Source organism: Cupressus sempervirens, chromosome 7 (genome assembly GCF_028749045.1).
Source record: "Cupressus sempervirens isolate cs-2001-9-10 chromosome 7, ASM2874904v1, whole genome shotgun sequence".
NCBI lineage: Eukaryota > Viridiplantae > Streptophyta > Pinopsida > Cupressales > Cupressaceae > Cupressus > Cupressus sempervirens.
In genome coordinates this window covers 112,211,646-112,235,761 of record NC_143124.1, presented here as the reverse complement: position 1 = coordinate 112,235,761, position 24,116 = coordinate 112,211,646, and positions in this window count along the sequence as shown.

Genomic DNA, 24,116 nt, shown 5'->3' with positions numbered 1-24,116 from the left:
TATGCTGGATTCCATGACCTTTAGAAATTGAAAAAATTCCTCCTCCCTAAGGAACTAATTGTTTATATAGGCACTTAAGCATTAGTTTTCTAAATGCCCAAGAAAAGTTTATTCATAGGCATATAAAGTGGGTGGAGTCTATAAAAGCATAAAATTCACCATAAATTATGAAATTAGGTTACGCAATTGTCAAAAAGTAATGTCAACCAAAGTAACTAAGAGGGGGGGGGGGGGGGGTTGGGGGGTGGCGGGGGTTGAATTAGTTATGTTCTTACAACAAATTTTAATATTTTATCAAATTTTAAACATTTGATTAAAAGATCAAAAAATTATAGAAATATGACTATGCACAATAACACTAGATTTGTTAACAATGGAAACCCTTGATCAGAGTGAAAAACCCATTGGGAATGATGCCCACAATATTATATACTACTATAGAAAGTTCACTATGAAATAATAGAATCTAATAGGAGCCAATGAGGTAACCTTAGTACATAAAAGTTCCTGTTAGGAGACTTTGAATCCCTTTCATGATTCCAACCCTATTAGGAGGTGTGCCAACCCTTTTAGGAGTTGATACGAAGACAATTGAACCAAATGTAGAGCTTATTTTTATACTATCTTCATTAAAAAATCTTGACAATAACATATCTATGTAAATGAACTGAATAACTAGAAATTAATTTTATAATATAGTTCCATTAAAGGGCACATTACATCCTCAACATCAATCTCTTCTTTGATCTTACACAATTCACATCCAAAACTTGCATAACATAACCTGTATTCTCACTGATTACAAAACATTTGCACTAAATACTCAATCATAAGAAAACTATCATACCTCTATACCAAGTCCTAAAATTATTATTGAGTAAAACTTGAGTCTTTTTCAATTTACAATGAATAGTATAGGACGATACTAAGTTATTTTGTTTACATGTTACATTACAAATAATACTTCCCATTATGATTTTAAAAATTGTTGACCTCTTGTGAATAACACACGTCTTCATAAATATTCATAGAATTAACATATGATTCCACCACATTAGCCATAACATGCTTAACATATCTTCTATCATAATCCAATCCCTCTAAATGATCTCCAACCTCACCTAGAAAATATAACATAATTACCATTAAAGATAACAGATTTCAACAATCCATGATAATAAGATTTATGCTTCTGGGTAAGATTGTGTGAGAGTTTTTTTGCATCAAAATACTCTCACGCAATCTTACCTAGAAGCATAAATCTTATAATTACTATTATTGACCTACCACAAAATCACTTTGAGAGAAGTCTCCACAAAATATTCTCTAACTCAGACAAATATGCATATCTATTTCTGTAAACACAGACACAACATCAGGACACATTCTAGATTTCTTCGCTAAGTATGCAAACCATAACTCTTTGAGCACAAATGTCATCAAATGAATCTCCTTCTACAAATTTTCTTGAGTTTCCCAAAAAATTAATATGTTTACATCAATGAAAAACATATTGATGAATGCAACACATAAATACTAAACTATCTCTTTGGAATACAAATAATCTCTCCATTATAAAAACATCAAGCATTCATGCTAATAGTAATAAGGGTTAAAATTCCTTTCGTAGGAAGATAATTATAGTATACAAGATTAAATTGAAAAGTGTAGCAGTGGTGTCCTTGAAATCTATGTATTAATGGATGGATATTTAAATGATGTTTACAAGGTCTTTACTGATCTCCCTAACTAAATTAATGTGAAATATCTAGTCAACAAAAATAGTGTGTTTTTTAGAGAAGATATATTTTCATATCGACAAACAGTCCAGTTTGAACTTTATTATAGAGCAAGTTTTCTCACACCTTTGTTTGTGTTATACACATTTCTATTCTTATCCTCTGATTGGTACAAATAATTTCATGCACACTAGAGGATAATTCACCTCTATTGAACATGTGTTTAGTTTATAAGATTACCTCTATCATCACTTTGATTTATCATTCATTTCCTATATATTCAAGAACATATAAATATATTATATGTAATTGCTTAGATATCTATCACCCATTATTTTTATTTGGATGATCATATCATTTTGTCTCTCTTCTACTACTAGTTGCACTTTTAGACCTTGTAAATTTTATTATTTTCCTTAGGAAAATTATTAAAATAATATTTGATGAGGAATGATTTATTTTTAATAGGAGTTAATTATGTGTTCCAAGATGTCTAATGCAGGAGAACATCCTTTAGGATAAATACTATGGGATTTTGGCGGCTTATTTTTTAACCTTAAACATATGAGATGGTACTGTTATAAGCCTAAAATATAAATTTATTTTAGGACACTTGTAGATACTAGCACAATTTTTCTAAGAGGTAACACACAAACACAAATACAATATTATATCAACCATTGCCTATTCCTTAAAGGTAATAGGATTATGTAAGTTTTGATTTTTTGATAGGACTTCCAAGAACAAAAAAGGGACAAGATAGTGCATTTTTTGTAGTGAATGGGTTCAATAGGATGGGACATTTCTTTCTGTGTAAAATTACCAATGATGTGTCTTACATAGAAAACATAAATTTCAAGAAAATGGTAAGGATTTATGGACTATATTATACATTAATCTTATATAGGAATGTGAAATTTTTAGGTCAATTCTGGAGGATCTTATGGACGAAATTAGAACACAAATTTCATTCCTTTATGCATATCACCCCAAAATTAATGGGAAAATTAAAGTTGTTAATAAATAATTGGAGAATTTATTAACATATCTAATAAAACAACATAATCAAAATTTGGATGGCATTCTTCCACATGTATAATTTTCCTACAATAATTCAATAGAAAAGTATAGGAAGGACTCCATTTCAAATTTTCCCTTGGATGAATTATAGGGTGATATTGAAACTTGGTGAGTTATCATAGGAATTCAGAGTTATTATCCAAGGAGAAATCATTTCCAAAGAAAAAAGTAAGTGCATGATCAAGTCAAGGAGAAATTTCAAAATAATAAAAGAAAAGAATATATGTGCAATACCAAGTGAGGGATTTGGTATGGGCACACTTGAAGAGATAAATATTGATAGAAAAGATACATACTAGCCTTTTGATGAAGAAACTAGGACTATATAAAAAAATTGTACAAGTTGTTCTTTAATTCTTATGAAATATAGTTATCTCCTAATATAGGAATTTCTCCACTTTCTAATATATTAGATATTTTTCCATTCAAAGTTGGTGTCTCTACAAGTGAACAAAGTGAGCATGGAACACATGCTAAGGAGGAATTGAAGAAGGAACTACCACTCACTAAAATAATGAAGCTATAGTGTAAACTATATACCGAGGTGGTTCAAAAGATGAGGATAAATAGATACAATAAATACAAAGTGAAATGTAAAGGGATACCTATATTAGATACTCTTTAGATGGATAGATAGGAAATCAAGACACATGCAATCATTTTACAAAAACACATGTCAAGATGAGTTTGAGATGTTTGGCTAGGGAGTATGGTCCTAAGAAAACCGTGATGTAATAACCTGATCTAATAATGGTCAAATATTTAATGGATAGTTTGGAATTATTTTTGAATTTAAAAGACCATGTTGTAAAGCCATTAACCTAATATGTACTTTATAAGCCATCATGGTCAACATTGTTTAAAGGGGGTAGTAGATAACTACGTTAGGTAGTAAATAAATTTTAGGATGTATTGGATCATATTTTACCCATATTCGATCTTTATAGGATACAATTTTCAAGCAAACTAGAAGTTGTCTTGTGTGAATAAAAGTTATCAATGTTGTCAATGACAATATTGACAACATTTGTAGATAATGTTGCAATTTTGGTACTAATGACCACACAAATTCAAATCATAGTTGGAGACAATTTTTTGTTTGTTGGAATAATATTATAATCCCTTATGAAATGATAAGGATGGCTTATTTGAATTTAGCATGTAAAAATAAATAAGTTATGAAGTTTTCCTTTTAAAAAATTATGTTTTTGAACTGCGTATATTTGTGTAAGGATTCAAAATAGTGTGTTATTGTAATTTTATGTTGAGAAATGAATTATATTTTTATTTAATTTTATTTTACATTCATATCTCAATCCTGAAGTGAGATCAAAGTATTTTTTGTAAAATTGGTTTCTAAACCCTTGAGAAGCATGTGCTTGGCTAAAGAATTGTGATTTGAGCCACATTCCACCAATAAAAAATTTGGCGCTTGGTGGAATGTAAGGTTTTACCATGTACCATAGGATTAACTTTGTTTTAGTCTAGCATGATGAGGATATTTGGAGAAACAAGAAACCCTTGTTGAAAACAATTGTTTAATTGTATATTGACTTTGATATTACACACAATGTCAAGTCTTTACTAGTTAGTGTCTTTTGAGCTTACACAAGTGATGAAGACAGTTTCCAATGTTTATCGAGCATTCTAGAGTAAACCAAGTTCAGAGATAGTATGTGTCGAGCTTCACTTGGGCACTAAAGAAAGTTTGTAGGAAGATAGTGTTTACCGAGTTCACTTAAGAACCAAAGAGAAGTTGGCACAAAACTAGTATTAACTTAACTCCCTTAGTTACCAAAGGAATTTAGTTCAACATGTAGTGTTAACCGATCTCACATGGTTAACAAAGAAGGTCTAAAGAAAGTCTTTTCTAAGTTGGTGTTGACTAAGTTGCATTGGCTAATGAAGGATTGTCTTGAATCAAAACATTTAGTTTGATTAATTTAGTTGTTAAGTCTAGCCAACTTAAGGGATGAACATTAAATATTTTTATATCTATTTAAGCTAACTTGACTAGGTAAAATATATAAGGTCAAGTTGTGGGATCAAAAAAGAGAAACATGGCATTGAAACGATAAGCCAAGGAAGCAAATTGGAAGGATAGCAAAGTATCCAGAGTTGATCATGATGCAAAGTTTTATCTGATCAAGGAGGATCAAGCATTCAAGCTAGAATAGAGATTTGAAATTAGAAATGTAGTTGCATCAACAATTAGGTCATATCATTGTTACTCTCTAAAAATTGTAGCAATGTATCAAATCTCTTAACAAAATTATCTTAACACATATTTTCCAAATCCTCTAACAGGGTAGCATTTTGACATTGAAGTATCTAAAGACCTCTAACAAGGCCACTCCTAATAGGATGATTAAATCCTTTAATAGGATCACACCTAATAGTTTGTTTTGTAACCTTTAATAGGGTTGGATCTTAATAGGGATCACTTTAGAAGATTGAAAATAGTAACTAGTTGGAATTAATGGTTTTTCCCAAATTGGGTTTCCATGTTAAATCCCAATGTCATATGTGTTCATGTTATAATTTTATTTCTACTTCTATAACTAAGTTAATTGTGGTTAATAAAATTAAACATCTTAAGAAGCATTTATTTCAGTAATTTCCATGTAACAAAGATTCTTGGTGTTTACCAAGTGATTCCATGCTACCTGAATTACATGAGTATTTTTAGTTTCAGAAGAGTTTGGTGTTAATTTGTATTGAAATTTAAGGGATCTGGTATTTATTTTTGTGGTGATTGATTCACCCTTCCCCTCTTAGTTACTTCTCTTATATTTCCAAAAATTGGTATCAAATCTTTTGGTTCTTCTAGAGAAGGTTTCAAGGAGCTAAGCTAAATAGAGATAACTTCAAGGCATGGTACAAACTTATGAGATTACATTTGGAAACCATTAGAGACTTAGGTCTAAAGTACCTAGATGCCAAGTATGTGGCACCTTCTAGAAATATGACTATTGATGAAATTACAAAAAAGAAGAATCATAACATTATGATGATTGATATTGCTTCTGCTCTTAGCTATGTTGAATTTGGTGAAGTTAGATTGTGATATTTCTCATGAGATGTGGATCATGCTGAAAACCATCTAGGGAGGAGATTATAATGTGAAGAGATCTAAACAAGAAATTCTTAGAGGCCAATTTTGTCAAATGAGGTTGAGAGAAGATGAGAACATTGCAAAATAAATTGAAGAAATCAAAGGCACTATGTGTGCAATCAAAGCCTCAAGAGGAAAGGTAGAAGATGAGATATTGGTACAACAAAGGTTCTTAGAACACTTCTTCTTATATATGCAATTAGACTATTATCAGTTCAAGGGATGAGATGCAATCCTAAGAATGATATAACATTGGATGTAGTAGTGGGAAGGTTGAAAACATTTGAGTTAGATAACTATGATAACTATGTTCCTAACACTAGCAACCTTGAGGCTGCATTTCAAGCCAAGCTATCACTCAAGACAAAAGTTGCAAAATCAAAAAGGAAATATGACAGTGACAATGAAGATGTTTGTAATGAAGATATTGAATTCATTGAATCATTACTTGCAAGAATATTTCCCAAGGGAAAAGGGAAGTAGAAAGGAAAAATTCCTTTGATCTTCTCTTCTTGTGAAGAAGTTGCTCATATTACTGCAAGGTGTCCAAATTGAGAAGGAAAAGAAGAAAATAAGAATGACAAGTACAAGGGTAAGAGGGAATTCAAAAGATACAAGGACTAAAAATACAAAGGTAAGAAATCTTGTTACATTGCTAAAGATTCTAAAACTAGCGAAGAAGAAGATGAAATGGTCTACATTGTCATTAAGGATGAATCAGATGATGAGAATGATGAAATGGAACTTATCTCACATATTAGTAAGAATGATACATGGTTTATTGATAGTGGTTGTTAAACACCATATGAGTAGTGACAAATCTAAATTTGAGAACTTGGTACAGTATGATGGTGGAAGTGTTAGATTTGGCAATGATGAACCATGATATGTAAAAGGTAATGGTTGTATTGCACCAACCAATGATCTCAAATGTGATAACGCTTAGTGGGTTGAAGGAATGAAGAATAATCTAGTTAATGTAGCTCAATTGAATAGAATTGAATTCAAGGTAGAATTCATGAATGGAAAGTCCAATCTTTTGCATGGAAAAGGAAATCTGGTTGTGACTAGTAAGCAAACAAAAGGTAATCTATTCTACCTAGATCTTAATGGGAGTTCATATTTCAATGCTCAAGTAGAAGAAAGCTAGTTATGGCATAAGAGGTCATGTCATGTGAATTTTGATAACTTGATAAACATAAGAAAGAAAAAAAGGTGAGAGGCATTTGAAGCCTGAAGAAACTTGACATGGGCATTAGCAAGAATTGTCATATTGGCAAGATGGGCAAGACAAGTTTTAAAAGAAAAAACTATCATTTTGAAGAAGTGTTGGAGCTGGTCCATATAGACCTTTGTGGACCTATTGGCACATAAAGTTACATAGGAGATAAGTACTTTATTTTATTTTTTAATGATTATTCAATATTGATGATTGTTATGTATTTGAAGGATAAATCAGAAGCTTTTCAAAAGTCCAAATGGTATCTGGCTAGAGTGGAGAAAGAAATAGGAAAGAAATTAAAATGTTTGAGATCAAATAGAGGAGAATTAATTTATAATGAATTCAATGAATTCTACAATGAGAGAGGTATCAAAAGAGAAGTGTTTACATCTGGCACACCTTAGCAGAATGGCATTACAAAAAGAAGGAATAGATCAATAATGGATTGTTCAAGGACCCTTATGATAGAAAAGAATGTTGCTATCAAATACTAGAAGGAAGTAATCAACACTACAATTCATACCTTAAATCAAGTCCAGTTGAGGAAGGATTCAAATCAAACACCTTTTGAATTATGGTATGGCTATAAACCTAATGTGTGTTACTTCAAAGTATTTGGCAGTAAATGTTATATTCAGAATGAGTCTAGAAAAGAAACATTTGATGTGAAAAGTGATGAAGGCATATTTTTGGGATATTACAATAAGAGAAAAGCATATAAATGTTTTAATCTATCTACTCATAAAGTTATAGAAAACACACATGTGAAGATTGATGAGTTTGTAGAAAAGAGTGAAGAACAAGGCATGAAGGAACCTAAAAACTACAGAAACTTTATTTACTATGAGCTTGATATTGTTCCTAATGTTCAAGAAAGTGGAAATTAGTAGCCTTCACCACTCAAGCCACCAATATCTCTAGTTCAACCCAAGTTATAGAAAGTAAAACCTGAGTCATCAAAAGGACATAAGTTTCAAAAAGAGGAAACTGAGTCAGAGTTTGATGGACCCGAGTCACTAATAGTGGGACCCGTGTGTAATGCCCTGCCAAGGAATCCAAAGAATTAACCTAGAGTTTCACTAAGTTTGGTAGCATTTTTTTTTTACATGAAATTAAATACCACATATAACTCATGCACAATAACGGAAGCAATAGCAATGTCCATCTAAAATTAACCATAACATACATAACATATTACATTCTTTAAAGATCCCTTAATGTTGAATTACATCTAAAAACATCTAACATACATGAATCCATCTAGTACAACATCCACATGAAATAACAATGATAAGTCCAATGTTTATTCATTACATTTCAAATGCTCAATAATCCATTGTACATGTCATAGGGTATGACAAGCTCAAAGAATATACATACATAGAATAAGGTACATCATCCTATTCTAATCCATGATACATCAACATAAAGATAATCACATGATTTACATGATACATCATCATAGAAGACATATGCATCCATCATAAAGATCAAACATAATAAACTAAGTGCACGGTTCCTCCCAACTGTTAATAGCATCATTAGACCATCGTGGATCCTAGCCATCCCTCCGTGCATAACATTCCAAATCACCAAAGAGATCATTAGTACTAACATAGTAGAAATGTCACTCCTAACATATACAAAATCATATTTAGAAAGTAATCTAACATGAAAATATAAGCATAAGATAACATCATCTAACATATGCTAATCATCAATGAAAGGATACATATCCACCATCACAAAGGATGCATCAGCCACGATGTCTCAATGAATCTCAAATGATAAGAGTGGAAAATACACTACCACCCGACTGCGTGGTACCTAAGTGGTCCACTCCCACTATGATGAGGAGATAATCTCAAGTCCCAAAAAGGCTATCCAAAATCACATAGTACAAATCTCTATAAGTCCAGGAATCCTAAAAGTATACTAACTCAAGGGTTCCAAACACAAAATTGACATCTAATTCCCAGAGGCACACAATGACATGTAGGAACCTACTATGCAAGCGGGAAAGTGTCATCGCATTTATCACGTACAAGTTACCCTGGCAGTTAGCTAAAATCCATCGGTCCATATTGATCTCATGTGGCTACTAGTATCCTCTCATACTGACGAGGCATACTACAAAATCCAAGGTCGCAACCATGCGTTCTCACTACTCCCATCCTAGTCTGTACAAGCACTCAAGGCATGGGCGAGAACAAAACACTTATCTTTTTAGGTTCATTTAGTTAGTATTATGTGTAAATATTATCACTTAGTGTAAATATTATCACTTATTAATCCAACTTACAATGAGTTACCCTGGCAGCCTCTTAGGGCCCCGGCCCCCATTGCAAGCCACTTCTTGTCACTACTGTGAAGTAGACCATAGGGGTGTTTTTCTTGTCGGCTCCTTAGGATTTTTCCCTAATCAGCTAATAAAGAGGGTTTAAAAAAAAAAAAATTGTATATAAATATGAGTTTCATTTTTTACAATTTGCATTTATGTGAAATCAAGTTATTGGCTTTTGAATTGGGTAGAAAGAAATATTTGACAAACTTCAACCTATTTTCAATTTTTGGAGGAAGAATTTATGACATGGGCAATAAAGATAAAAGAGCAAGTAAATATGCACGAAGAAGAACTAAGGAACAAGAAGATGAAAATTGTCAAAAAACGCTAGCAAGATACTATCTTAGATCAGGTACACATGCACAATCTTTTTTCCAATGTATTTAATTAGTTTATTTAGTTAGGATTAGGGTTTAAATCCAATTAGGAATATCATATTTATCTTAAATTAGCATTACTAGATTAACTTAATATTAAGAGTTTATTTGAAATTATGTTCATATTTAGGCCATTAGGGTTTATCCAATTATGTCCATATTAGTCCTTAAGGTGAATATTACATTATGAATAAATTTAAATTATGAATTTATTTAGCATGGGAATTACCTTGTTTATTCAATTATGTTAATAATTTATAGTCCATTAAGGTTTATTAGATTATGATTAAAATTAAATAAATGAATTTATTTAGGACGTAGTCAACCAAGACAACCTATCGACATTGGAGAATGTTCATCCCAAGTTCAAATAGGTACATGTGCATCTCTTGCAAGTATATAATATAGATCTTTCTAAAATTCTAGGTCTCTATCAAACTTTATATCTTTAATTTTTAAATTTAGTGAGCGATATTTCCCCTTATAAACTTACTTGATTTTATTTGTTATATCGTGCATGTGCAATTCTAGTAGATGATGAAAATGTTGGACATGAGGAAATTGAAGATGAAGCAATGGATATTGAAGAAGGACCATCTGAAGGTTAGATAATTTAATCAAGTACATAATATTTCACTCTTGAGTTAAACATGTATATATGTATACATATATGTCCCCTAAAGAGATTGTATCTTAAGACTTTGTTTCATTTTTTCTTGTGCAGCCCGAGATCAAACAACAAATGAGAATGTTAATTTAGCTCAAAGATTGAAGAGAAAAATTAATCATAGAAACATAGATCATTTAATTGAAATGGATGTGGAAACATTGAGAGAATATGCTAATCAACCTACAGATACTACGAAGAGGAAATTGAATAAAAAGTCTAAAGACATAATTGCACAATTTAAGAATCTATCAACAGTGGAGAAAACTCAACTATTATCAATTTCACTTCTCAAAGATGAATTAAAAGAGCCACTGAGACTATTGGGTATAAATACAAGTATAAAAAAGATGAGGACTTCTAAACTAGAAAAATATATTGTTGAAAGTGTTAAGGAAGGGTTACATTCCATTGGGGAAAAAACTAGATCTGCAGATAAATCCATTACATGAAGAGTGATACTAACATCTATTTTAAATAAGAAAACATCCCAAAATAGATAGACCTCTTCATTATCATCTCATTTTGGGTATAGTCAGAAGACAATACTACATTATCTGAAAAGGAGAAACAATTTGAATGATAGTATATTAGAAGGCAATTGGGCACTAATGTGTAGAGCTCCTCGATCTGACATGATTGGGGAAACAGTTAAGAACTTAGTTATTCAATTTTGGATTGATAATACTCGTCCTTCACCAAATAGAAGAGATATCATCAAGCAGAGGATTGGGCCTAAGGAATATATTCAACACGCAAAACATTAGTTGGATGTCACTCAACATGAATTGTATCTCTCATTTTGTAATTTAAATCCTAACATAAAGATTGGACAAACAATGTTTGAAAGATTGAAGCCCTATTTTGTGAAGATAAATAAATCTTTTGAAACATGTTGTTGTCGATATCATGTTGAATTTGATCTATACTATGAAGGGTTTCGAAAGATGATAGAAGAAAGTGGTGAAACTTCTCAAAATACTTTTCCTAAAGGACCGAGTCAATTCATAACATCAATCTTATGTGACAAACCAAATGATTGTGTCCATGAAATAGATTGCATAAGAGGAACTTGTGAAACATGTGGTAACTTGACTAAATTTCCTTTGAGAGAAGAAGATACTAATACGACAAGGATGGTAAAATGTAAGAGATATAAGTACATAAAGTCAAAAACAAAAGCTGGAAAAGAATCAACAAGGTTAGAATATGTAGAGGATGAGATATCGGCTGGAGAATTTATGTCAAATTTTCGTAAATTGATTCAACCATATATACGCCATGCATTTTTTGCTAAGTGGCAAGGAGAACAATTTCAAACACTAAGAGAAACTTTCCCACTTGGAACAATTCTATCTGTTGTTGACTTTGCAGAGAATTACTCTTTTGTATCTCAAAAACAACTTCAAGCAGAATACTACTATACAGAGCAGGTTACTATTATGGTTCAAGTGTCTTATCGACATGCACAAATTGATTTGGATGGTGTGGAAAGTACAAATCAAGCACGAGTCATTAAAAAAGAGTATCACTTTTATATTAGTGATGACAAAGAACATGACACACATTTTGTGGAACATTGTTTTAAGACATTTTTTGAATATTTGAAAAAAAAAAACATTAAAATAGAAAAAAATTTGGTATGGTCAGATGGATGTGCAGCACAATTTAAATCAGCTAGACCATTTTATGCATTATGTAGATATCATCGATACCTTAATATACCACACATTTGGAGTTTTTTTGAGAGTGGACATGGAAAGGGTGAGCATGATGGTGCAGGAGCTTGTATCAAACGTGCTTTAAGAAAGTATCAAATGGACTATAAAGGATATCAAATTAATAATGCTCATGATGTGGTTGAGTGGTGCAAAACACATTTTTCAGTGCCAACAAATATAGATAACACATCATCAGAAGCAGATCGAGTCATACCATTTATAGTGTTTTGGGAGGTATCAGGTATATATAAATTAATTTGTTCATATTTTTAAATTGAATCTTAAATTTATATTTAATATGTTACCTTAGATGATCTCTAACTAAATTATGGACCTTGTGTACACATTCAGGTGTTGATAGAAGATCAATGCATGCATGCAAGAGGGTAGAGAAGACACGATCTTTGCATTCAGTCATGAGTACAAATAGTAATGTGTGGTCATTGTATACAAGAGAATACTCATGTTTTTGTCCTAATTGTATTGATGAAGACTATGGTGGTTGCATTAATCAAGAACGTGGATATGTGGGTGAATGGACTTTGGTGCCACTAGATGTTATTAATACGAATGAGTTTGAGGACGAAAACTATGATGATATTCCATTGATTTCTACTAATTATAACCATATTTCAGGATTGATCAGAGTTGGTATGTATGAACTATATATATACCTGGATCATGTACATGTATACATTTTTCATAATTTTGGTTAATTTTTATTATATATATGTACTTATGTAAATGACGTGTATCCAGAATTTTGACATATATAAGTTTGTGTAGGAAATGTTTTTGCAATCATAGCAGAATCGAAAAATGCACAAGGTGCTAGCTATTATTTATTACGTTGCACCATGGAAAGAGAGAAGCTAACAAAGACTGAAATAAGTGATGAAATTGTTTTTCCCATAGGTTAGTATATAGTTGAATTATGTATATATGTATGTCAAGTATCTATATTTTTAATGAATTCAAATTCTTTGACTTAAATTCAAGATTGATTTATTTTTTAAATGTGTACATGTGCAGGTTCTATTGTTGTACAAGGAACATATTTGAAGCAAATAAAAGTACTTAAAAGTGGGATTCATTTCACCGATTATCAACCTAACAATAAGGTATATCAATATAGTAACCATGTTATTGCCACTGGTCTAACTCTTCATCCAGTCAAAGGACTTGGAATACGTAAGTGGAGGCTCCATATTGATGATCATGAGAAAATATTAAATGTTATCCAAGAACAAGTTGATCCACTTGATATGAGATAGAAACAACTCCTAATTTGAAATGTAACTCAAGAACAATTTGAAATTTGGTTCAAACTATTTGAAATTTGGTTGAACAATCATTTGATCAATTTGAAATTTCGTGGAATAACTAATTTTCTAAATTGAACTTTTACTCTTTCATTTTGAATTTTCTAAAGTAACTAATTATAGAAATTATGAACTTATATGTACCTGTGTGTACACTAATTACCTGACATGTGCACCTTGAGGGAAAGAAATTCGAACACCACTTTTCTTAAGAGGATGAAATTAGAAGTTTGTAAAATTAATTATATTGAACTTTCTATTTCACTTAACTTGTCAATTTTTGGACACATGTACGCTTTCAATTTAACTAATTAGGACATGTACTTTCAATTTCAGGACATGTGAGCTTTCAATTTAACTAATTACCTGACATGTGAGCTTTCAATTTTAGGACATGTGAGCTTTCAAGTTCAAATTGTGATTTGTTTAACTAAATTTTGAACATGTACATGTTTTAAGTTGGACTTGAATTAGAACATTGGGCTTAAGGGGATAAAATCCTAGGATACATGTGCGCACTTGAATTAAAATTTCACTATGATTAAAATTTGAAATGTAACTCAAGAAAAATTTGAAATTTGGTTCAAACTATTTCAAATTGTGTTGAACAATTTGAAATTTGGTGTCCAATGACTAATTTTCTAAATTGAACGTTTACTCTTTCATTTTTAACTCAATGCAAGAATTCATTTAACTTTCTATTATATTGAACTTTCTATTTCATTTAACTTGTCAATTTTAGAACACATGTACACTTTCAATTTAACTAATTAGGACATGTGCTTTAAATTTTAGGAAATGTGAGCTTTCGATTTAACTAATTACTTGACATGTGAGCTTTCAAGTTCAAATTGCAATTTTTTTAAACTAAATTTTGAACATGTACATGTTTTAAGTTGGACTTGAATTTTACAACATTGGGCTTAAGGGGATAAAATTGTAGGATATGTGTACAAATAAAAGGGATGAGTTCTATAGATTTACTCGAGTTAGGAATTATGTACAACTAATTACCTGATACTTTAACATTTAATACATGTTCAATATATTACCAAATATTTAAATTACATGAACTATTTATATATATATATATATATATATATCTAAATTTAATCAATATATTAAACATGCACGTACATATCTAAATAAATTACTTACATATCTTAGATAGAAACAATTTATAATATACTAGATCTAGATCTAGTATGTACATTAGATTCCACAACATAATGCAACATGTATCAATCATCTTGAGAACAAATAACAAAAACATGTATCTATCTAGAGATCTATCAGAAGATAATATCAAATATAAATATAGCGTGAACACTTGTAGACATGTAAATCTAGGTACATCTATATCAAATCAAATATAAATATAACATGCATCATGTGTGTATATAAAGTGTCTATCTAACATATATGAATGTCTCTCTGGATGAAAGTCTACAACAAATCATCTAGATAAAAAAAACTATAGATCATCATGTGCAGGACTATCATCGCCATGCCTCCTCACAACGCGCTCTGAAGACTGACTAGTATCAAGGTGCTCTCTAGGATGTGCTGACCCCTATATATAAATTCAAGAGAAAGTGATATCAATACATACATACATTTAATCAAGAGAAATTGATATTGAAATACATGTACATGTATTTAATCAAAACATAAATAAACATTACCTGTCCACTACTGACATCATCCAATGAGTCTCGACGATGTACACAATCTTGCATCAAAGTTGGAGTAAAAATAGGTACGTCCCCCTACATTGTACATGTGTATGGGAAACACATCAAATTAAAATTTCTCTACATGATTACATTTGAATCTACATGCATGATATACATGTACATGTGCACACATGCACATGTCTAAATTAAATTAGTTTGAAATGATTGAAATTTTAACATGAACTTGAAATTTTTTTTACTTGTGTAGATGGTGGCATCTGATAATACTCGGACTTCCTAGCATCGATCATGTCCACTAATGCATCCAAATTTCATTGCATTGCATCAAGCTCAATCTCTGCATCTACGCGAGCCCCGTGGCTGGTGATTGGCACATGTCCTAATAATGATGAGCCAAGTGGACAATGTACATGAGATTTCATAGAAGTAGAATCATCATGTGTCAACAAGTCCATCCACCCTGTGGTCGACAAGCTCAAATCAACATCATCAAGGCCCACATCTGAACTCTGAGCCTGCATTGTTACACTGGCTGAAGGGTCTATGGTATGTATATGTCTTTGTGGAGCAAAAGAGTGGTCAGTAGATGGATCATCATGTGCACTACCACCATGACCACTACCTGATCGATGAGAGGAATATGGCTAAGGATGTGTCCTAGTACTACCATGGACACGACCTCGAACATCTAATATGGGTATGCCAAGATGCTCTGATACAAATCTATATGTATCTAATAAATCCTTAGCCAAACCAATCATAGTATCTCGTGCCAACACTCCAATGAGACCCTCTAAGCTAGCCACTTAAGGGATGCCTGCTACACTGTACAAGTCTCCTAAAGATGAAGCATAGGATGATGATTTGCAATGCCGACGAGACATCAAATACTGACCAACCTCATCACTCAAAATAGATCTGATAACTGCTGCAATCTCTCCAACTCCCTGAAGGACCCCACGTAACTAAGTGCTACGCATGGCCTCATCAGCTGATGGACCTAACACAGGGGAAATAGAAGGTGCCCTCTCTCTGACAATCGATCTATGTGCTAGTGGGGGACGACCTGGCTGCCTATCAGCCAATCTACCACGCCCCTATCCTAAATGTCTTGGTAAATTTGTGTAGTTCACTGCCCTGCGTAAGCAAACCTCTGCATAAAGCTGTTGGGCAAAATAGAGTGGAATTTGGTCGTTATTTGGATAATGACCATGGGTAGCAAGGAAGCGTGGGTATATCAATGCAGCCATCTATGGATCTGTACACTTAAGGGGAGAATACCCCTTCACATACTTTTGTGAAAGATAATGAGGGAAACATTCCCTCTTCAGGACATCTTTGGGCACCAAGCCCTGCACCTCCTGGAGTGAAAGACCAGAGGAGACCTCTCATCTCTTACTATCAAGGACAACCTATATAATATGTGCAAAATATGGGGCAGTGCGATGAATCTCATCTCGAATAAATATCAGGCTATGTAAGATAGTCTGGCATGTACCATTATAAACACTGGAGCATGTACCACTAGTCAGGGATTCCTAGAGTTTATGAATCTCCTTGTTAGTGCGATCATAGAGCTCCTGAGGTGGGATAGGTATCTGATCACGGGGGACATGATGCTGCTCAGGGGGGATAGGCTGCTGCTCAGGGCCTGGGATAGGCTACTCGGGCCCGGGTATAGGCTACTACTCAAGGCCCGAGATAGGCTGCTCGGGCCTGGGTATAGGCTGCTCGAGGGGGATAGGCTGCTCGGGGGGGATAGAAGGCTGTTGATCGACCATGTCAATGTATGTAGGTGCGTGTATAATGTGTAAACCTGAAAATTAAAATTAAAATGTATGACATTTAATAAACTTGAAATTTATATTAACATATATGTATGTACAATTTGACAAAATTAAAAAACTTGTATCTAAATTGTTTTAATAAAATTAAACACATGCACGTACATGTCTACATATATATAAAAGTCCTAAAACTTAAATAAACATATACCTTAAAAGAAAACTAAATTTTAAAACACATATGTTGTTATATATATAATGTTTGTAACTCAGGGACCTTTTAAGAACTACGTGTGCAAGTTATATATCTATCTAAGTTAGATTGAATGTTCAAAGGTTTTAGACATATGTGTGCACATAAACTTGTCAGATATAATTTAGGTCCACAAAGTTTAAATATGTGCATATATATGTATATATAGATATATGTGTATATACATGTACATGATATGTATATTTGCATATATAGATCTATCATGCACATGTGTATATATACATGCATACGTGTGCATATATATATACACGTGCACATGATATGTGAAAATATATATATCATGACACATATGCATATATAGATCTATTTGTGTACATATATATAACATTGATGTATCATTTTGAGACCTTGATATCAATGTTTAATTAGTTTTAGGATTAGGGTTCAATTTGGTTTGTACTATTTGATTAGGTTTACATGCTTAGGTTTCAATTAGGACAAGAGTGAATAAATTGAATTAACATTTTAATTCAATCTTAGGGTAACGGTTCAATTTTGTTAATGGTTGGGGAAAGGATTTAAGGTTAAATTCAAGGTTTCTACTATTAACTTGGGATATATAATTACCTGTTTATGATCATGGTTTAATTCAATTTGGTTTATAAGTATAATATTAATTAGTTAAGGGCCAGGGTTACCTTTCAATCTAGTTTGATATATTCAATTTGGTTTAAGGTTGACCCAAGGGTTAGTTTATTTTAGTGTTAAGTATTAAGATATAATGCTAAATTATGATATCACTCATTTTTTGATATTTTGATATGATGGACATGTCATAAATGACATTTCTATATGATTGTTTTGATATGATATGCATGGATTATATATATATAATCTTATGATTTTGCCCGTAAATTATCATTTATAATATAAGGGTTTAGAAATTAAATTTTAAGATCTTGAGGTTAGGGTTAGGGTTTGGATAATTAAATTTTAGTTTTAGGTTTAGGGTTAGAGTTAGAATTATGGTTAGGGCTATGATTTAGGATTGAGACCATGATTAAAGGGTTAGGATCATGTGGTCGGAGGTCCCAAGTACCTAAGTAGAAATTATAGTCTAGATCAATTAGGGTTAGTAAAGTAGGCAAGTTAGCATTTAGGATTTAGGGTTATAGTTATGATTCTAGGGTTAGGGTACATTGGGTTTACATTTCTATTAGTACTATTTATAGGGTTAGGATATGGGTTGACATTGGTATTAGTATTATTTTTAGGGTTATGCTTTGTACATCAGGGTTTAAATTTATGGATCTAGGATTATGATTAGGGCTTATAATTTAGGATAAGGGTTGGGGCTTATCATCTAGTATAAGGGAACTTACCATTATAATTTATGATTAGGGTTAGAATAATTGTTTAGTACTTAAATTAGTTTATATCTAGCTAGCTTTTAAAATTAGAGTTTAGCATTTAAATTTAACAAATTTTAGGATCTTAGTGTACATACATCTTGATTCTAGGGTTTAGTATAATTTAGGGTCATGGTTTAACATTTATGATTATAGCTTATAGGTTTGTACATGATCATTGCTAGAAGTATGGTTAGAGGGTTAGGGTATGGGTTTACATCATGTTGAACTAGAAGTATGATTCTGAGGGTTAGGATTTGTATTAGCAATAAAAATTTTGATTATGGTTTTAACACATAGTTTAAATAAATTTATATAATTAAAGTTAGGATCAAGTATTAATATGATTTACTATTTAATGTTGGGGTTTATCATTTAGACCTCTACGGTTCAAATTGAGATTTAGAAAAGTTTTATGGTTTCAAGTGTGCATCTAAGATTAGGGGTTATAATTTATGATTAAAGGGTTTTGCAGTTAGGATTATGACCAGGTTTAGTATAAATTAGGGCTACTGTTTAGCATTAAGGAACTTAAGACTTAAAATTTAAGTTGAATATATTTAATCTTTACATGAACATTAGATTATATGATGTACATTTTTTTATGTAACTTGTATATTATTTAATCAAGTGATGTTCTTATAATTAACTTTTATTAATTAAAGGTTGTAACATGTATTCTTTAGGTCATACACATTCTAAGTTATATACATTCTCATGTATGTATATGTATGTTATATTCTTACCTATATGCAAATTAATCTCTGACATTCTTATATATGTATTTAATTTAGGATCTGGACCCAAGTTAAGACATGTGATTGAATTATAATATAGTTAATTATATACTTAGATTATTTTTAAATTCAATTTACAAACTGACATTATAGTTAATTCTAAATATGGCCTAGCGAAGGGATCCAAAGAACTAATCAAAAGTTTTACTAAGCAAACAATAACATACATACAATAATTTACAATTATAAAAAACATAAGAGATTGCAAATTCCTTAATGAGCACATTTACATTTCATTTTTAAATAATTATAAGTACTAAAAGTAAAATAAATAACACATCCACATGAAATAATATTAACTAGGCTTCAGTTGAATCCATTTAAATAATTTATATACATTTGTTCCAAATGCCACTTGGCAAATTAATTCGGAATGCACAATCATCCACTGTACATGTCACAGGGTATGAAAGGCTGAAAGAATATACATTTATAAAATAGTTTACATCATCCATTTTCGATCCATGAAACAAAGTACAATACAATTTAAGTAAAATCATTTTAAATAGTATTAGAAGTTTTTTGTTTGGATCCCTTGGCGAGTTGTTATGTGATTAAGTACTTAGTTATATATGTTTAGGGTTTTATTGTACATAACTATATGGTTAGGTCATGATTATAGTTTAAATAATGAATTTAGGTCGAGGTTATATGGTTTTAGGTCAAGGTTATATGGTTCTAGGTCAAGGTTATATGGTTCTAAGTCAAAATTATATTTATTTGTAAAATTACATGTAACTTAAACAATAAATTTACATCTATTCTAATCATTCAAGATTGTAATAAATACATAAATTAAATACATTTCAAAACATCTAAAATAATAAATTTTTAAATAAACTTTAAATTAAAAGACAATATTATATACTTAGATCTAATATAGATGAAAATTATCTTTAAAAAAATCTTATTTGTGCATTTAGAGATTCATAATAACATTAGAGGCTTAAGCATGAATAGTAAAATAAAATATTCAAAGAAACATATATAAAAAACAATAAAATATACGAAAAAATATATAAATTTTAACTAAAACAATAGAAAAAAGGAAAAAACAAATGTTTCATGCCTTTTTCAGATGGTCGATAAAGTGGATGCCAGTCTCTCTCCAACTTTCGATCGAAATAATGAGGAGAGAATCCGACTACGCCGCTATTTATGCTAGCGGGTTTCATAGTTTCGATCGAAATTTAAGTAAAGTTTCGATCGAAACTTTAAAACTGCAGGGAAACCCACGTTCCAAGTTTCGATGAAAACTTTACCTAAGTTTTGATCGAAACTATTCGGCGCGATTAGTTTTGATCGACAGTTAATTTCTATCGAAAGTAATTAGTTTCGATCGAAACTTTGAAAAAGAGCTTCTATCGAGACTATACGGGTAATTTTTTGGACCTGCACTTGTTTGGAGGAATTTCTTCCTCCGAAAAAGTGTAACCCACTATTGTGAGTTCACCCTACATGCAGATATCCTACCCTAAGCTCATGGAATCATAAATCTCAAAATCAAAAAAGATAATCCATAATAAAATCATCAAATATGCATAAAAGCATCAAATCTCCATGAGCAAACATCCATAGAAAATCATGAACATAACAGCTCTCTATTGGCAACTGAAGTATCATTGATAATCAAAGTGTCCAATGGTTCTCAATAACCAAAATATATCTCAATCATACTAATCGAAGACTCCAAAAAAAATGTCACAACATGACATCATCAAGAATAAATCCACATTTTAGTCCCTTCATGGTGACTAGACAATAACCAAGGATAACTAATCAATGACCAAAAATAATGGTTAAGTCAAGTGTCTCATACATAAGAATCTCAACTATAACAATCAGTAATCACATCTAATACACAGAGCATTCCATCACATAACCATGGTTGGGTTTATAAAGATTGAGATTAAAACACCATCATGACATCACAATCACATAATCCCCCAAGCCTCTGGTAGACGTCCTATAACTAGTCAACACTAGTCAACCCAAAACCCAAAACAATAGCATTAAGAATACACAATGCAAACACATGTTTTGGTTTTTCTAAATTTACATCATTGAATTAAATGTAGAGGTCTTAGTTTACATTTCAAGTTGGATAATGAATGGAAAAACATTTTGTGTGTTTTTCCTAGCCCATGTAATTGTTGATAGATAAAAGTTTTTCCCTCTAACTCTTAGAACTCAATTTTCTAAATGTTCTAAATGTCTTTTATATACACATTTTGATGATAACGACCCCCATCATTTTCAAGATAATATTTGAAATTCTTTTCATATTCATCTTTCCAAATTAAAAGATTATATTAAATCTATATTGCTCAACATTATAAAATAACTTGTTATTAAAGAATTTTTCTGTAAATTCCAAACATCAGTTAATATATCAATTATTTATTATTAATAATGTATATACATATATATATATATATACATACATAAATAAATACATATATGTATATATATAATAACATTTAATAATTTAATAACAATGCAACATTGAAAAGTCAAAATTCATATTCAAATAACATATGAAATAACATTTAACAATGTCCAACTTTTAAAAAAAAAAACTCAAACTGCACGGGATATAAGTACTGCTGGCGCATGAATGACCTGCAGATCGGAGGTATGTTGCGGGTCACAAGTACTCTGTTGATCGCAGGTACACTGCGATCTCACAGTACCTCGCGATACTGCAGTGGTCATAATGGTGTTGACAGGGGTGGGGGAAAGAGTCCATCCGCCCCTATAAAAATTAATTTATATATATATATATATATATATTTTTTAAAATGATATCAATAACATTTTTTTCAAACGTTGTTTCCATACAAATCGCAATGTGATTTTTTATATATTTTCACTGTGATTTATAAAGTATGATTATTCAATGTATATATATATATATGTGTGTGTATATTTATATATATGTACTCACAAAATTTAATCAAATATCATAGCATATATATATATATATGTATGTATGTATGTATGTATGTATGTATGTATGTATGTATGCAGATGCGAAAATTATAAACATGTATATTTAACAATGAGCATATACACAATTTATTTGAAGATCTCAATTTTTAGAATTTTCCTATAAACTATTTGGTCTCAATATTTCGAATAATTAATCTAATGGGTTTGACTATGAATCTCAACCTTAGCCCCATGTTCTTTTCAGATCTATGCATACAAAGTTTCCTCAAATAAATTTTAGCTACCCATATTGAGAATCCATACAATAGAAATATGAAATTCCTCAGAAGACATATGGAAGACACGAAGAAGATAGGGAATGCAAGGTGTGGAAATAGCATAAGTAAAATTACAAGAATCTACTCGAATTCTGATGCTAAATCACTCTTCCTCAAAAAACCTATAAAGCAAGCTCCCTTCTTCAGAGTTCTCGAATCCTCCAATGTTCCAATTGCACACCAAACACTATGTCTAAGCTTCTAGGAATGCCTTAATATAAAGAGCTCTTAGGAAACATCTAGAATGCCTCGAGAAATAGCTAGAAGGTGTCACCAACTAAGCATGGATCTTTTCCAACCTTCTAGATGAGCCATAGGGTTGTAGACACCATGTGCTTAATTGATGCACTAACCTTCGTGTTGTTGACACAAGAGAAATGAAAAGTGCGTTAACTCCCATGCAAGCTTATAACTCCAATTCACTTTTTATATGATTTTCTATTTAAATATTTATAACTTTCATTTTAATTTTTATAACTTTTATTATTATTATTTATTTATTACTTTATTATTATTTTATTATTATTATTAATTTTAATTTCTAATTTTCTTTTATTTAATTCTTTTTCCTCAATTAATTCACATTTAATTAATTATAATCAAAATATCAAAGATCATGATATTTTATATTAATTTTCTCAAATAATTAATTTATTAATTAAATCTATTTATTAAGACTTAATTAATAGAAAATTCACCATAGACCTCCAAGATAAAATATGAAAACCCATAATAGAGAAAATCACACAAAATCAGTCTAAATAGTTAAAAATCATGAATCATGACATCCGACACATTCTGTGGGTAAAATATCCAGATACTTGTCCTACCTCACTAGGACAATTGGTTTAAGGGTTTGGGATTTAGACTTGAGAATTTATCTGGCTTCTCTTACCATTGAGATAGTATAATAGGGTATGCTCATCTTGGCAATTCGGGGAAGTCGATACCCAGTACCTACAACCTGCAGAAAAACCATGCATGTACATACAATATATATAATGCTAAGCTAAATAGACAATGGTAGGAAGTGGTGCATCGTGTAGATCCCGACTAAGCAGGTGACTACAACTTCCTTCCTTAACCATATCAGAAATGCCATACAATAAGAAAACACACACACCATACACATGCAAGTATGGGGTAAGTATGCATAATAAAACACATGAGATAATAAACCATCTAACTAATCATCAATAACTGAACACAATATAATGATCATCATGTATGCATGAAATGTAAAGTCTAAATGATCTCATCACCTAACCATTGAATCCATAACATAATGTCTGATAGTGTCAAAACAATACCACTAATCCATCAACATAAAACTAGTCCATCATAGTCTAATAATAATAG